Raw genomic sequence first — 17,061 nt, 5'->3', positions numbered from 1 at the left:
AAACAAAACAACAACAAAGTATATTGAAAAGACAAAGAGTAATGTACTAAAATATTATCAAGCTTTTAAAATTTTTAAAAAGGCCAAAATGAAAAAAAAAATGGTGTTGTTACATTAATTTTCCATGACATTTTCTTCCTTGAGCAAATGCTACCATACCTGTTCCTTTTCACTGTGAGGCCTTCAGCCCACAGTGAAATCATAGAATTTGATACTCATACTTAAAGCAGTGACAATGGTTACGTTCTTGCCCTCTGGGGTTATTTAACTTTTTGCACCTCTGTGCAAACAGGTTATCTTGCTAAACAGGTTATTCATACTGGAGAATAGGGACTGTGCTTTATTTATCTCTGTGTTCCCTACAGATCCCAGCACAGAACTCTGCCCGGGGTAAAGAATCTGTGACTGCAAGTTGATTGCTTGGTTATTTGGGAAAGGAACACCAGCTGGTTTAGCCAGTATTCTTGGTTCTTATGTGGTTAAAAGAATAAGTCCTTTCAGGTCAGATAACTCCAGATTTTAATCTCAGCTCTGTTGCTTTTCTGACATCTCCTTAGGGAAATTTTCAAACATCTCTGATAATCTATTTCTTCATCTCTGTAATGAGTATGAAATAACCACTTCATACAGCTGTTGGAAAAAATTAATGAAAAATGTGTATAAAACAATCAATACCCACATTGGTCAGGTTTTTTGTTTTGTTTTGTGTTTTGTTTTTTTGGTTTGTTTCATTTTCCTTCTCTATGTTGCCTCTCTAGGTCATTTTCATGTCGAGAACTGTCCAGTAAAAAAGAATCACCAATCAGTGTAACAGTTCAGTTGTTTTTCCATAAGAGATAAATTTGACACTCATAGTTTGCCTATAACCTGTGTCATTTTGAGATTACTTAGTTTGAATAGTTGAGAAGATACATTTGGAGAGTACAAGAATAAAATATTTCTGTGACCATGAGAATGCATGTTTATTTGAGAACAGAGACACATATCAGAGCTTGGAAATTCCTTCAACTATGATCTTAATTTCAAGGTTATAATTGCAGACTATAGTTATAGCCGTGGCTCCACTTCTGAAGGAGCCCTGTGGTCAAGAAGAAAACGTCACACAGGAAAAAAATTCCACAGGAATTCGGAGTCTACAGGAATCTTACCATCTCTATGTCTCTACTATGGATCCTCATCACCACAGCCTCTGTTCAAGCCTTTCGTGAGATCTCAATGATATCCAGGCTTGTCTGGCTCCCCTCCACCTACCATATACAACGACTTCCCCAGTAGAAAAATTTAGGAGAAGTCTACATAGAACCGTATGCTCCAGGAAGACCTGCCCCTTTCTCAACTATGACTTCATACACAGAAGTTTAAAAAAGAAGCCTTCACAGCCCCTCATGCTCTCAAAAAAATAATTATCATGAGCCTTGATACAACTCCCTTCCCTCTACAGACTAAGAAACCAGTCCTGGGAGGCTGCCACTTTAAGAGAACTGATTCAAACATCATACTCTAAGAGATCATAGGACTAATTTTATCATGCCTTAGAGCCTTGCTCATGTGACAGTGGACATTGCCTCATCTGGCCCAATCTCTCACTCTTCTCAGGTGCTCCCAACACCTGTGCCCTCTGGTATTCACAGACTGTCAACCACCAGATCCCCTTTATCCTAAGCTCTTCATCGAATGCCCCTTCATCTCCTTTTTCTAATTGAAACCTGAACACAGCTTACTTTGTCACTCTCTGAGCTGAGTTTTTTCTTTTTCACCCATTGAATCAGGACCCTAACCTTAGAGGTGATATCAATTTCCTCCATGTTCCTCATTGCTACTTTCAGATCTTATTTCCTCTGTCCTTTCAAGGCTACCAAACTAAGTTGTCATTAACACCCAGGACATATGGCCTCACTTACTGAAAATGGGATGGTATTTGTGTCATCCTCCTGAAAGATTTCATTGTCAATCTAGATGACCCATCAACATCTGACTATTCAGTTCAGTTTTCTGCTGACTTTCAACACTCCTTTCTCTATTCAATTCCCAGGGTCATACTTCATCACTGTAAGTGAACATCCTCTAAACTCCCAATTTCAAACATCCCTTGTCACCTCTATTCTACTCGTAGATGTTGCTTGGACACTGTTTTCCCTCCATACTGAATTGTTCCCTTTAGTTTACAACATGCTAAAATGTCTCATCTTAAAATGATCCTCCACTCATTGGTCATTGAATGACCCTTCAATCTCTCTCCAACTCCTACTCTAGTTTTCTAGATGATGATTCCCAAATTCACATTTCCAAATCTAGTCCAGATCCTTAGAATAGGGCCCCTGAGTTTCCAAATGGGCTATTCCCAATTACTTGATATCTTCACTTGGATACTGACATTTCTAAGTTACTATGTGCCACACTGAATTCTTTATTCTTTCCTTGACTTCTACTTGACCCCCTATATCCCTGGCTTTATTCCAGTGTCCCCCAAATTAATAAATGGTGCCACTATTTAGGCAGTTGCTCTGGCCAAGAACTTATGAGTCTTCCTTAATTCCTTTATTCCTTTTACACCTCACAACAGGTTACTTAAAAGAGAGTGAGAGAGGGGCCCTTAAAATATATCTCACACTGACCTCCTCTGCTTTTGTCAACCTTATTATGTGAATCAGAACTTGTAGTCTCATTTGGATCATAGCAAAAAGCTCCCATGTACAGCACCATCCACACCTCTCACTCTCTTTATAACCCACCCAAATCAGTATGCTAATGCTCAACTAACTGTCAGTTCTTATCATTTTAGAATTTTCAGTAGTTGGGCACTTCCTCTTAATGGAAACAATCTGTTGGAAACAATGCTTTTTAATAATATGCTCTCTCAGATTTCTTCCTATCTCACTCAAGGCTTTTTTCTCAAGATCTTTTGCTGGTTTTTCTAACTTTTTAGTGTTCTATACCTCAGTTCTCAACTCCCTCTTATCTTTTTTTTTTATCTACATGCTTTCCCTATGTGAGTGTGGCTTTAATTGTTCCCTGTAATCCAAGAGTTTAATGTAAATCACTACTAAAGTATTTTCACATTTTATAAGTGTGTGTTGATTGAAAGTGGGACTTTTTTTTGTCATCCTCCCCGAAGATTTCATTGTCAATCTAGATGACCCATCAACACCTGACCATTCAGTTCAATAATCTGCCAACTTTCAACACCCCTTCTGTTTATCCCACTGTGGGATTTTCTTCAGGACAGAGCTCTTAGTTCTAATATCATAATTGTATGAAAAAGGTACTCGATATATGTTTGCTGAATAAATTACTGTTTAAATGAATGCCAAAAAGGAATTGAGAAATATCGGTGCAATTTGGTTATTAAACCATGAAGAAAAGTGTGGTATTCAACAATTAAACAATTTATGAGAAGGTGCAATTTGCCAGGAACAGGTATACGATATCAGGGAACAATGCAATTTGAATTAGACAAGTGATCAGATTATATATGTTAATATATATTCAACTATATAAATATATATTCTACCTTCATTTTGAAGCAAAATTTTCTGGCTAGTCACTTGATGTCTGTCCACTTCCACTATTTCAACCAAAGCTATCTGAGTAAATACCTTCTGTTACCTTCTCCTATGTGCCTTCCAACAGCATTAGCAGAGGAAAGATCTTAACTCATCACCAGGGAAACAAAAAGTAATTTATTTTAATTAATCAACAAATAGTTCATTGGTTGTATGACATTGGGCATGTGGTTTCAAGTTGTCTTGGAATGTAATTTCCTCTTGCATAATATGAGAGAATTGGATGTGATGAGATGATTCCATAAGATGGTTATTCTATTTCTGGCCTCCGCGTAGCCTATTGGTTGATGAGTGGAGCTCACATTTAAAACATATTTTAAAGTTATGTCCATCAAGACTATAAAAGGGCTGAGAATAAAACACCATTCCTATTACTTGGAAGACCACTCAAAAACTCAAACAACAAAGCCAAGCCAGGAATGCCCTTCTGCTCTTCCTCACTGTCCAAGTATCAAAGTCCCACAAATACATGTAAAGATTTCCAAGTGATTCAGTGAAGTAAAGGCAGATCTTAGAGAATAGAGTGTTCTGTCAATACTCTGCTAGGAGGAACAAGCAGTCTGTGATGACTTATTCTGTGGGTGGCTTCCTCCCACCATGAAATATGTGAAGGGTGCTCTCTCCTGATATTTAGGAGCAAGCTGGATTTAAAGACAAGGCAGTAGTACCCAAGTTGGAACCCAAAGTCAGTTCTCTTAGACTTGGGGTTTTCATCTTTTGCTGGTGAAATAAGCAAAAGAGTACTAAGATTATGGTCAATAACTACATATACAGCTTCTTAGAAACTTGAAGTGCTGGTAAATTGAATCAACTGACTCATCTACTCCTAGCCCTGTTCCAATCCTTCTCCAACTTAAAAGAGATTTTTCTTTCTCAATGATTCTCTCTTTCCTCATTATTTCTACTCTTGTCTTCTCAACATCTGCCTTGCCTCGTCCTGGGAAGGGAGAATGAGAGGATGTGTGGGTGTCTCCCATTCCCACGCATCCCAATCCAGGTGCCTGCATGTACATTGTATTCCGGATACACAGAACTACTTGTGTTCAACATGCCCTCCTCTCTGATGCTACTGGCTACAGATCCCTCTGCTAGTGCTGCCCTTCTCTTTCCTGGATACCATTTTACTGAGCTCAAAGAGAACTCACTTTATAGCACTTTCTCCCCTTATCGCCCTCCACTCCCGTCCTAGCCTGCTCCTGGCATTCACAGAAACCTTTGCAACTCCTTATAGTGGCACTTTTCATGCTCAAGTAGTTTATTTGCACTTCTGCCTTTCCCACTCAACTAAGTGGACTCCTTGGCAATTCCTTGGCAAGGACCATGACTTATTTATTTTTATATCCATGGCCATGGATGATAATAGGTGATCAGCCATGACTGTTAACTGAATGAATGATTACTCTCATGCTGGACTCTGTCTTTGCTCTCAGGAGGTGGGAAGTGTGACTTACTCATCTTTATAGTTTCTGTCACATCAGGGATAGTACTGTGCACTAGTCATTCCTCATAAAAGCATGTCGTACACATGAACTATTAAGTAAATAAATGCAATAATATCATCTACTAATTCAATTCAGTGAAATATTTTACTGTCTATTGTGTACAAAGAAACTTTGAGGAGCTTACAGTTGATTACAAAATATAGTACTTATTAACTATATACTGTGAAGTAGAACATAAAACACATTTTAAGAGAAGTATAAAACAACTGTTCTCAAATATTGAAGGAGGAAAATGATCATTTAGGGGCATAACAAAGGTTTCTTGGAAAGGGAGGTATTGGCTCTGTCTCTTGAAGAAGGTTAATGAATAGGCAAACATTCCAGACAGGGGGATTAAAATGCATGTGAGCAATAATGGCATAAATTTCACCAAAGGGCTATTCAGCAGTGGATTTGTGACAATTAAACACATGCTCTTCAATGTTAGCTTACTGAAATCACAACTCATCTTACCTGATGGTGTGATGATTAATTTTATGTGTCTACATGACTCAGCCATGGGGTGCCCAGATATCTGGCTAATCCTAATTTCTGGGGATGTCTAAGAATAGATTAACACTTGAATTGGTAGCGTGAAGTAAAGCAGACTGTTTTCCCCAGTGTGGACAGGAATTATTTAATCTGCTGAGGGCCTAAATAGAACAAAAGTGTGTAAATAAAATTCCCCTTTTCTCTGGCTGATTGTTGAGCTGGAACATCAGTCTCCTCATGCTCTAGAACTCAGATTTACACAAGTGAATGCTCCCAGCTCTCAAGCTTCAGACTCAGCCTGTATCTACACCATCAGCTTTCCTGGGTCTCCAGCTTGCAGATGGCAGATCATGGAACCTCTGAGATTCCATAATTGTGTGAGAGAGAGATAGGTAGATAGATATATATTTCTCTATCTATAATTAAATGTATGTAATTATATTATGTATTATATAATTATATATACACACATATATGTATATATACATATACACATATATACATATACACATATACGTATACATACATATACACATATATGTATACATATACACATACGTATGTATGTATGTGTATGTATATATATGTATACACACACACACACACACACACACACACACACACACTCATAATCTCATGTCTCTGGAGAACCTTGACCAATGCAGATGACTATTTTTCTTAACAATACTTTTCGTTGGGCTCTATCACACCTTCCTTCTATATACCTTTCCTAATACCTTTAAAAAGTGATTGGTCAAGCCATTTTCTTTAAGATTTTCAGATGCACACACCTCAAGTTTAAAAACATACTGTTATACAATACAAATTGCATCATATTTCAGTCCAATAGGAAACCATCATAATGGTTAAGTTCTTAACTACAATAAGAAAGTGTTGCATCTAAAAACACACAGAAATAGCTGGTAGTGAGGAGAAGAGATCAAATTTTAAGCCAGCTCCTGGGTCTAAATCTCCTTTCCTACCTGGATTATTCACAAAGGCAAATTCTAGCATGTACTTTACTCCTCTGACATCAAAGATATCATCATCCTTCCTTTCTCACTATGATCATAACCATAAAATCTCAGGGAATGTGGAGAAAGAAACAGATAGTATTCCTTATAAGTGATTGTAAGAAACTATCCTGATGTCACAACTTTACACCTGTCGATGGCTGTCCCAGATAAAAATCTACATAGGCAGAAATAGGTTATCTATGTACTGTTGAAAATATTTTTGCATTAAGGCAGGTAGACTTTGTATTATTTCTTAGAACTGTATGTGTGTTTCTAAATTTAAATTTTCTAAATTTAAAATTTAATGAAAAAAACCACAAAGCAAAACAAAAGAGAGCCCTAAATAATTCATCAAAATAAATTTCAATAGTGTTAAGGATTTAATATGAGAAAAATGAAACAAAAATAGTCCTAGAGGTGCCTGGGTGGCTTAGTTGGTTAAGCATCAGATTCTTGATTTCAGCTCAGGTCATGATCTCATGGTTCATGAGATCAAGCTCTGCACTGGGCTCTGCGCTGATGGCACAGAGCCTGCTTGGGATTCTCTCTCCCTCTCTCCCTCTCTCTCTCTTTCTCTCTCTCAAAATAAATAAATAAACTTAAAAAAATAGTCCTAGAATAAAATATTGGTAAACATTTTTCTAATCTTGAGGTGGTGAACACCTGTGGAGAAATGACACCAAAGGCGAAGAAGGGAAACCATGATGGATTTAACCAGTTAAGAATTTAAAATTTCCTATTGCAAAGATAATAAAAATGTCAAAATGTTAAAAAAAAACTAAAAATTTTGGTGGAATATGTGAAATTAAAGGTTTTTATGTACTTACTATATGACATACAATTATAAATCAATAAAAAAAGATACATAGAAGTAGCAGCAATGTAATAGGGCAATTAAAAAATAGGAAATCTAGAAATGGCTAAAAAATGTAAATGTAACATACAAGGTAGTGAAGGCTAAAAAGACAATAGGTTACCCATGTTAGATTCTCAGAAATTCATTAGTGTGAGAACATCTAGAAGGTGGGAAATTGACACTCATCACTGTGGAAATATTAAATAGTCAAACCTCCTGGAGAGAAGTCAGGTAATATGTACCAATGTCTAAAATCTGCAGACATGTGGGAGATGGAGAAGCTATTCTTTAGAGTAGAATGCCAACAAATAATGATAGAAGGAATGGCAGAGTTAGAAAATCATCTACTGAGCCACACTGCAGCAATAAACAATCAGTGAAAATGACACACAAGTCCCAATAGCTACAAAAGGAAGGAAAATATAATCTCTGCACCTCATCTCAGGAACATTACTTGAAATGGTATTCAAACTTAGGGGAAATAAACCAAGAATCTTGAGTCTAGAGCATTCCCATCCCTTGTGTTTTTGACCTTTCCATGTTAATGGAGGCCACCCAGGCAGTCATGGGAGTGCTGAAATCATCTAGGCCAGGATCCATGACAATTAGATTGCTTACCTTACTGCTAATAGTCTTTCTTCCTGGGAAGCACCCGGTCACATAGCTGCAGGTAAAGAAGATTCAGAACATGCCATAGCTGCCCTTCCATTCCAACGGAGAGAAAATGAGAACAGAGGACTAATACCCTTCCCCCACAGGCGAGAAACAAACTAACAAATTATAAGAATTACTATACCAGAGGAAAGGAATTTCGGCAGAGAAGTGGCCCTTGTAGCTTGCTGTAGTTGTTCTCAGAAAGTGGTTTTATTTGGACACCTTCCTGTCTCCTTGAGCATCACAGCTGCTAACACTAAAAAAGTCCTTGTGACCACGGAACTGTGACCAGGTTTCTATCTGCTCCTATTTCGAAGTTAGACACAGAAAGCCAGGATAGTCTGCTTGCCAAAATCTATAGTCAAATTGGGGATAAAGATACATGGTGATTCTCTCTACCCTTGCCTCCAAGAAAGCAGTTAGAAAGTAGTTAGAAATGGCAGAAGTTTTTAGTAACAAATTCTGGACTAAGGGGAGGAGTGTGGGAAATGAATACAATGGGTCCAGTTGTGTTTTTATTTCTATGAACCCTCTGGCTGTTCCTTTAATGCCCTTGACTGTTGGCAGTAGCATCAGGTCTGAATGCAGGGCTGGAAAGTACTTTGCTGAGGAAGTAAAGCAAACTTGTCTTCATTTGGTTACCATGGTTATGGTGCTATGTGTTACCAACCCAACAATTTGCATTGCAAACCATCACTGGAAATGAGGACAGTAGAACTTGATATTCCAGGTGGAGAGATTCAATTCCCAGGAAGTTCTATTAGAAAGTTCAGAGGAAACAAAACATATACACACATATTCCCAAACCCATAAAGAAGGGGCCCAAATTGTCAGGGCTAATAGTTCTACTTTCCAAGGTATTTATTTCAGTATCTATGAAGTATTTTCTTTTCTTTTCTTTTTTTTTAATTTTTTTTTCAACATTTATTTATTTTTGGGACAGAGAGAGACAGAGCATGAACGGGGGAGGGGCAGAGAGAGGGAGACACAGAATCAGAAACAGGCTCCAGGCTCTGAGCCATCAGCCCAGAGCCCGACGCGGGGCTCGAACTCACGGACCGCGAGATCGTGACCTGGCTGAAGTCGGACGCTTAACCGACTGCGCCACCCAGGCGCCCCTCTATGAAGTATTTTCATTGAAAGATCAGACAGTTCCATTTCAGAAAGGTAAATAAGCACATTATCATCCTCATTTAAAAAAATTAAATTTCATGGTCACATTTACTACAGATCCTTACAAAGGATACAATGCTAAAACACAACCTAACAATTATTCTATTCTTGAGTCATGCATGCCAACAATTGTCTTCATGTTGATAAACTGCATTATCAGAGTTTAGAATTATAGAAAAGACCATGTGCATTTCAAATGATATTTAACTTCAAAAAAACAGGAACCCCAGTATACAAAAGGGAAGGACTAAGGTTGTTTTAGCCTTAGTCTCTCTCTCTCTCTCTCTCTCTCTCTCTCTTTCTCTCTCTCTCTCTTTCACACACACACACACACACACACACACACACACACACACACCCCTAGGGAGTTCCTCTGCAAACCTCCTAGTGTCTGTGAGCAAGATTTCAATAGCCCTATATAAACTGGCCCTGAACCTATCCCTGGAGATGGCTCTTGTTTCTTAGGATTTCTCTCACTTCTTCACCACCAATGTCTGAAATCTCTATTCTCAGGAGTCCAAGTGTGTCTCAAGGCTAGGGGTAACACCACATCCTTCTCCTCCTGTGGCATCCGTTGCCCACTTACCCTTGAGAAGACCAGGATCTCTGCACCACCCATTAGGATATGATGGTCTTGGACAAAGGTTAATTGATAAAATAAACTTTACTCAAAATATCATGTCCAGAACTAGACTTAGAAAATGAAGTCCTTTATTTTAACAGTTTTTATCTCAGATGATTTTTTAAAGTGATTTTTTTAAAATAAAAATGACCATGCAATCACATCTACAAAGAAACCCTCAAATACTCACATTTTGACTATTAATTACATATCTATTTATTAATGTAGCTCATTTAGTGAGAGATTGCAGTGCACATGCATTGAAATATGCATTAGGAATTGGGAGAACACGAACGTATCTAAACATAGCTCCTACTAGAATGGTCTTGGGAAAATCAATTCCTCTTCAGAGGCATAGTTAATTCAGAAAAAGTAATGTGTACATCACTGAATACAAAAAAAAAAAGCTTTCTGCAGGAAAATTAAAGAAGATACAATATATATCAAAGCCTGGTAAACAATGTGCAGTTGATAGCCCAGTGCACTGATATTCCAAGAACAGTCTCCCAAATAGAACACTTCCTTGTAGGTCTGCCCCTCAGCCTACAGAAGAACACACCTTAGCCACAAATCGGTACTTAAAGTAAAGTGACTTAGTTCACCGTCCAAGGGAGGAGATAATAAAGTAGATCAAAATGACAAGTAGAGTTGCTAAGTTTTTTTCTGGGGAAAAAGAAAGTTTTATGGGATCTCATAAGTCGAGTTCTCAGCCCAGCTTTGAGGGTTTGGAAAAAACATCCTGGAAAATATCAAATTTAAACTTGATATTTTAGTTACTTGAGGAGGTGAAGGAGAAGAGAAATAAACTAAAAGGTAGGGGTTGTCCAACTAGAAGGAAGGTGAGGGTAGAGCTAGAAAAGTGATGCCATGAATATTTTCAATAAATATGCCATTCTCATAGACTTGATCTCTTTGGGTTAACACAGAAATCTTGTAATAGAATGTTAAGGATAAGAAAAGTGAGACCCAGAAAAGCTAAGTGGTTTCACAGTGTCACAAAATGAAATTTTGGTATATTCGGCACTAGAACTAAAGTCTCAGGAATCCCCTATGTAATGCTTCAACCATTAATGGGTTATCCTGGGAAACAGGCTAAAAGAAGCACAGTTTTAATGTCTTCCTGATCAAGTGATTTCACTTGTAATCTCCTTTGTCTGGGATAGCCTTCTTAAGGTGTCAGTAAGTAAAGGTAACCCCCCTATGCTCTACGTGGGTGGGAGAAAGGAGGGTGATCTAGGCAGAGGGAACAGCATGTGTAAAGGTCTTCAGGCAAGAGAAAGAATGGTCCACTTGAAAAATTGCAAGAATCTAGGTACGGCTACTGCATGACTTATGAAGAGTCAGTGTCAAATGATATAGCCAGAGAGAGAAGGAGTAACCAGATCATGAAAGATGTCATATGCTATTAAGAGGTTTACATTTTATTCTGAGGGTAGCAGGAAGTGACACGATCAAATTTATATTCTAAAAAGTTCCTCTTGCTTCAATATGGAGAGTGGAATGAATGAAAAGAACAAAAACTGAAGGCAGGGTGCTGAAAACCAGTTGAGATATAATGGTGGCTACAACCAGGGCCCCAAGATTAGAGAGAAAAATGTGAGTAATTTAGGACTACGTGGGAGAAAAAAATCAATAGGTTTTACTGACTGTCCTCAATGTGGAGGGAGACAGTGGTCAAAGATTTTTCTCAGGTTACCAACTTGGGCAAGTGGACAATACCATTTCCTTTATTGGGCAGGGATTATAGAAGGAGGAGTAAGTTTATGGAGGGATCCAGTGTGTTTTGCTTTGCAAATGTAGTTTGAAGTTCCCCTGGAAACACTGAGGGGAAGTATCACAATGCAATTTGGATAGTGAGTCTAGAGTTCAGTAGTGAAGTCTGGACTAACATACATGTGCAGCCACAAAATAACTCCTAATTGAAGCCAGGGTGACAGATGAATTCACTCCAGGAGAGAGTCTGGAGTGAGAGGAGAATCTAGACCCAGAAGGAGGGCAAGATGAGGAAAAGGGTTAAGAATGCCAAAAGCTAAAGCACACTTGTGAGCTCTAAAGAACTGAAACCTTTGACCTGCATGAGAAGCCAAATTTTAATCATCAGGTTGCTTGGATTCTGGAACAGAGTTCGATGCATTGTTGAAATATCTACTGGGAGTAAGTTACCATAGGGAGAGACAACAGACAGTTGAGACTTTTGGTTAAAGGGTTCTCAAACCTGAATGAGCATGTTTTTAGTCAGTCAATAGGTCTGGGGTGGGATGAGAAAATCTACATTTTTTCCCTCAGATTTTCCAAGACAACTCTGATGGAGTAAATCCCAACAAATCTCAGTATTTCAGAATCATTGTTTCTGGTTAGTGCATCCTCTCTCCTGATTGAACTCTGGTCAATTCTGCTTCTTGTCATTGTTCTTCTATACACACACTCACCTCCTATTATCAAATATTTAAAAAGACATATTGATTAGGATGGAAGAGCGCTACAATTCCCACTCAGACCCTCAGAAAACCTATCTTACAAAGAAGATGTGAATGATGATGGTAGTGATGGATTAATGATCAGAGACTGAGCCTGCAGTAGGGAGAGGAAGCTTCAGCCTCCCTAGAATCTTCTTCAGACCCTCATTGTTTACTAAGACCCATTGAAGTGTTTCCTATTTTAGGGAAAAGATTATGTCAACATACCTTTAAAGGTAAACCCACTCTCATTTCAAGGGAGTCCTCCCATATAGGAATTCTGTATTTAGTAATTGTGACAAAAATTAGATGATAAGATGATGGTAATGATGGCCACCACTTATTATTGGCTTGTGCCAAATCCCACATGAAAAGTGTGATAACACTTTATTAATTGATCCCCCCAAGAAACTTAGGTGGAAGTCATTCTTTAAAAAAATTTTTTTTGTAACATTTATTTATTTTTGAGAGACAGAGCATGACTGGGGGAGGGAGGGGCGGATAGAGAGAAGACACAGAATCTGAAGCAGGCTGCAGGCTCTGAGCTGTCAGCACAGAGCCTCATGCGGGGCTTGAACCCACAAACCATGAGATCATGACCTGAGCCAAAGTTGGATGCTCAACCGACTGAGCCACTCAGGTGCCCTAGGTGGAAATCATTCTTATCCTCATCTTGTGGATGAGGAAACGGAGATTCACAGATATTAAAACAACTTGTCCTCAGTCATATAGTTCATATGGATAGAGGTAGGAGGTAGGCAAGTCTAGGTCTATCTGTCCCCCAAATCCATACTCTTAATAATTATATATATTTCTAGAGATCAACACAAAGAGTATGCAAACAGCTCCTATACATATTCCAAATGATTAATTCAGGGAAAGAAAGCATATATGTTCAGAGATGTCAGAGTCTTTTTCAGTTTTCCAGTGGTTCTGAATAGATGGGAAGTAGATTTAGGCCCAGGCTCATCAATCTGTCATGTTTGTTGAGAGAGTTTCTATGCAGTTCCAAGAACCCTGGCTTAACAGGGACAAGAGCTAAAGGTAGGCTTTCCTTCCTTCCGCATTTTGCAAAGACACTTTAATTCAATAGTTTTGAACATTCCCAATGAGCCAGAAACTTACTAGAAAATACAATCTCCATGTACAGTACAATTAAATGATGATTGGGACTGATTTATGTTAGTAAGCTACAAAAATAAATTGGAGGCAATTCTTTCCTAAGTAATCTTTAGCAGATAATATGATAAATCTAGATGTTAAATGCATATCATGAGATTAAGTGACCCCAAATAGCTCTATGTTCCACTAGATGGATGTTAAGATAGTGTTTCATTTTAAGAAGACATTTAACAATGCTTATTATATTTTAGCCCTTAGAGTTAAATTTGGCACATCATGAATGCTCAACAAATATTTGTTATTCATTCTCATCACCATAAATCCTGCTAGGTCAATTCAATCTTTCTACAGTAAAAATTCAAATTAAATGCTGTTTCCACTGTGAAGGAGACCCCCCCCCCCCAATACCATTTTACCCTCATTTTATTTATGCTGGTCCCAGAGTACTTTGTGCCCCATTGTGCCTACTGTTAGACCATTGGCTCTCAACTGGAACTGATTTTGCCAATGGAACCTTTGGCCATGCCTGGAGACATTTTTGTTGTCACAGTAGGGTGGGGGTCGCTCCTAGAATCTAATGAATAGGGGCCAAGGATAATGTTAAACAAGCTATAAGGCACAGAGCAGGCACCATCTCCCAGCAGCAAAGAACTTTTCCGTTCCAAATACCAAAAGAGTGTTGAGATAGAAAAACCCCATTTTACACAAAAGAAAAGCATACATTGCTTAGAACTTAGGACCCAGAGCTGGCTCCAGTGTGTACTACATGTGAGACATTGGGCAGGTCTCAATTCTTGAATCTCAGTATTCTCACCAGTAAAATGCAAACATTTATTTTACAGATGCTCCCTTCACAGAATTATTATAGGGATCACTGCAATAATGTATGAAGAATGGTCTTTAAACTTACTACAGTCATCTTAGATGCATTGTGATTTGTATGTATGATGACAATAATAATAATTGTGCAGGCAGCTTGGATACATAGGTTAGGTTTAGAGCTCAGTAATGAAAGAGGCTAGGTTCAAATCTCAGTAGAATCTTATTAATTTCATCTCAACATTTCATTGTATTTATTGAACAATAGCTCTGGGCTAACTCTCTTCTAGGTACTACAGATGTAAAAATAAGATAGTCTCGCTGAATTAAGGAGCCCTCTTTTTAGGATGGAAATAGAGTAATAAACAAAAAGTTGTAACACTATGTGAAATAATCTAAGATAACAGAGGATAGGTGAATGAAGTTTTTTTTTTTTTAGAAGCAGAGCAATTCAAGATATATTTTAAAAGTTTATGGGCTGCATTATTACTGGCAACAACAACAACAAAACCCTTTCTTTAATGTCTCACTTAACTGATCCCCATGGGGGAAAATGTACATTCTTATGACTTAGATTACCCACTCTGCAGAATAATGAAAGTCGGTAAGAAGACCGAAATTGCTTTTTAACAATGAATGTGTTAAATCTGACCATATAGAAAAGTAACACAATGGAGGCAGCTCTCTAATCTTTACTCCTGAAATGGGACCACTAGCCAGGACTCAAAACAGCTGCATATGCTGCAAATTGCTTATCACTGTAATTGAGGTATAAAATGCTTTCAGGATGCAAATGGATGGTATTTGGGGAAAGTTTTCTAGGACACTCCAGGCAGCTGGATCATATTCCCATTTACTGTGCTCATAGGAAATAAATAACTGTTCGGTAAATGTCTGATAAACTGAACCAATGGCACTGATTTTGTTCCTTTCTCTACGAAAGCCACTGCATGTTTAGTCGGAAGGGAGTGTGTCAATTATTCAGAGACATTTCATAAAAAATGGTACATGGACTCATCTGCCCTACACATTGTCTTGAGTACGGAAAAGTATCAGGATCATTGGAAAGTTGTTATATTAGTGATATATTATGCTTCCTACAATGTGCCTTGTCACATTCCGTTCCGTGAGTGTTTTCAGTATTGTTCAATATAGTGGTTCTAAGCCATTTTAGTCTAGCTGGTTCTTCAGTGGTTCAAGAAGAACCATCACCCTTACAAATATCATTTTTGTCAACAAACTTCACATAGTAAGAAAAAAGCCCAGGTTTCTTTTCTTTTCTTTTTCTTAATGTTTCTTTAAATTTATCTTTGAGACAGAGAGAGAGAGAGACAGAGCATGAGCAAGGGAGGGGCAGAGAGAGAGGGAGACACAGAATCCGAACCAGGCTCCAGGCTCCGGGCTGTCAGCACAGAGCCCAACACGGGGCTTGAACTCACCAACCACGAGATCATGACCTGAGCTGAAGTCAGACACTCAACCGATTGAGCCACCCAGGCGCCCCTCTTTTTTTTTTTTCATTTAAGCATTTTATTTTATGACACAATGAAAACTCATTAAGTTTCAAAGGAAACAGATTAAAAATTTACATGTCATTTTCCTTGTGATATTGAAAATATGAATTCAAATACACATTCACAAGTAAGATGTACAAAAAAATTTTCATGGCACTGAGGGATTCACAGATTGGTTTTTGTTAGAAATAACATGGAAATCAGCTTCCTTAAAGTTTAGGTTCTTTTCCATATGAAAATTTGACTCATTGCTCTCCAATAATTTAGAAACTAGAAAAAATCCTTCAAGACTTAAAGGAGACAGGTAGGGCAATAACGTCAACTACAACTGAAAAATAAAGTGTCAGTTTGAGGGGTGCCTGGGTGGCTCAGTCAGTTAAGTGCCCGACCTTGGCTCAGGTCATGATCTCACGGTTTGTGGGTTTGAGCCTTGTGTCGGGCTCTGTGTTGACAGCTCAGAGCCTGGAGCCTGCTTCAAATTCTGTGTCTCCTCTCTCTGTCCCTTTCCTGCTCACACTCTGTCTCTTAAAAATAAATAACTGACTCTCTGTCTCTTAAAAATAAGTAAATGTTAACAAAATTTAAAAGTGTCAGTTTGAGAACAGACTATAATAAAAAATGTAGTATTACTTGTAATGTAGGATAGCATTTTCTAAATCTAGATTGAAACCTGATACAATTCTAATGAGGGGTGGTATGTGAGTTACTATTTCACAACACAAACACATTGAATTTGACACAGTTTGAGAGCATCTACGATCCCTCATGGATACAATCCAGGACAATCTCTTACATTTTTGTGGGGTTTACCTCCAGGAAACCTACCAGGTCCTCACAGAGAAGATGAAGGAAAGATCCCTTCATGGCTCTGGGAAAGGGAGAGGAAAAGCATTGAAAGTATTATGAAATATGCTCAGATCCTTCTCCATAGTCTTTGGAGCTTTCCAAAGGAAAAAGACTTTGACAGACCCTTACTCTAATTGTAGAAGAGCTTTTCTCCTATACTAGACCATTTTAGCCTATGTCACCTACGGAGAAAACAAAACAAAACATAGTCAACGGGGGTCGGGCTTTAAGGATATAGAGGGGAATGGTGCTACCAGGTGGGGCAATGTGGGCAGGAAAGAGAAGGCTATCCCACTAACCAAACAGTCTTTTCACAACAGAACTGTGAAAGTCACAACCCTAACATATAGGCCATTAAAGACTGAGATCTAATCAGAAGATTGTAGAATGCTTCCTCTCCCCAACATTTAACTAACATGCCAATGGGGTTTCAATATAATAAAAGGG

General features: G+C 38.2%; 1 protein-coding gene across 4 annotated transcripts in view; it reads right to left on the bottom strand.

The window, feature by feature from the left end:
* The window catches only part of ITPRID1 (ITPR interacting domain containing 1), a 288,990-nt gene that overhangs the window by 78,649 nt on the left and 193,280 nt on the right, over positions 1-17,061 (bottom strand). The window contains exon 1 of one of the 4 annotated variants that reach the window (XM_047850303.1): positions 8,027-8,054. The exons of the other annotated variants lie outside the window; for them this stretch is intronic. The gene's annotated coding sequence lies outside the window, so the exon portion shown is untranslated. Of the gene's footprint in view, positions 1-8,026; positions 8,055-17,061 lie in introns of those variants that run through there. 4 annotated transcript variants of the gene reach the window in all.

This window comes from Prionailurus viverrinus, chromosome A2 (genome assembly GCF_022837055.1).
Source record: "Prionailurus viverrinus isolate Anna chromosome A2, UM_Priviv_1.0, whole genome shotgun sequence".
Lineage (NCBI taxonomy): Eukaryota > Metazoa > Chordata > Mammalia > Carnivora > Felidae > Prionailurus > Prionailurus viverrinus.
The sequence above is the reverse complement of the archived record's forward strand: the minus strand, read 5'-3'. Positions and strand labels throughout refer to the sequence as shown.